Consider the following 660-nt stretch of genomic DNA (forward strand, 5'->3'; position numbering starts at 1 on the left):
GCGGCGGCGCGCCGGCGAGCGCGTGCGCGACGGGCGGGTCCGGGAAGAAGAAGGGCGTGTGGCGGCCGCAGTAGGCGACCGCGTCGCCGTCGCCGAGCGCGAGGCCGAGGCCCGCGGCGAGGCCGCAGGACGGGTGGAACCACGCGGAGCACCGCGTCGCGTTGCCCGTCCGCGCGCAGCGGACGACCGCGCCGCCGCCCCCCGGGCCCCGCGACGGCCGCCCGACGGCGCCGCAGAGCGCGCAGGCCTTGGCGAAGCGCTCCGCGCGTACGCCGTCGAGGCCCGTCACGGGCGCGAGCGCGGCGACGTCGCCGAACGCGCACTCGGACACGTACAGCGCGCAGTGCACGTGCGCGAAGCCCCCGCCCTCCGCGGGCTGCATGGCCCCCCCGGCGTAGGAGCAGAGCGCGCAGGCCGCACCCTCGACGCCCGCGGCGCAGGGGCCGCAGGCGAAGGTCCGCGCGCGCGCGGGCGCGCCGACGCAGCGCGCGTGCGCGACGACGCCGCAGCCGCAGGTCGCGAGCGCGCCGAGGCCCGCGCCGCCGCCGCAGACGCCGCAGACGCCCGGCGCCGGCGCGAAGGTCGCCACCCGCGGCGCCGCGGCCGCGACGGCGTACGGCGCGCCGCGCGGCGGCGCGGGCGGGGGCGGGGGCGCGGGCG

Source organism: Aureococcus anophagefferens, assembly GCF_000186865.1.
Source record: "Aureococcus anophagefferens unplaced genomic scaffold AURANscaffold_84, whole genome shotgun sequence".
NCBI classification, from domain to species: Eukaryota; class Pelagophyceae; order Pelagomonadales; family Pelagomonadaceae; genus Aureococcus; species Aureococcus anophagefferens.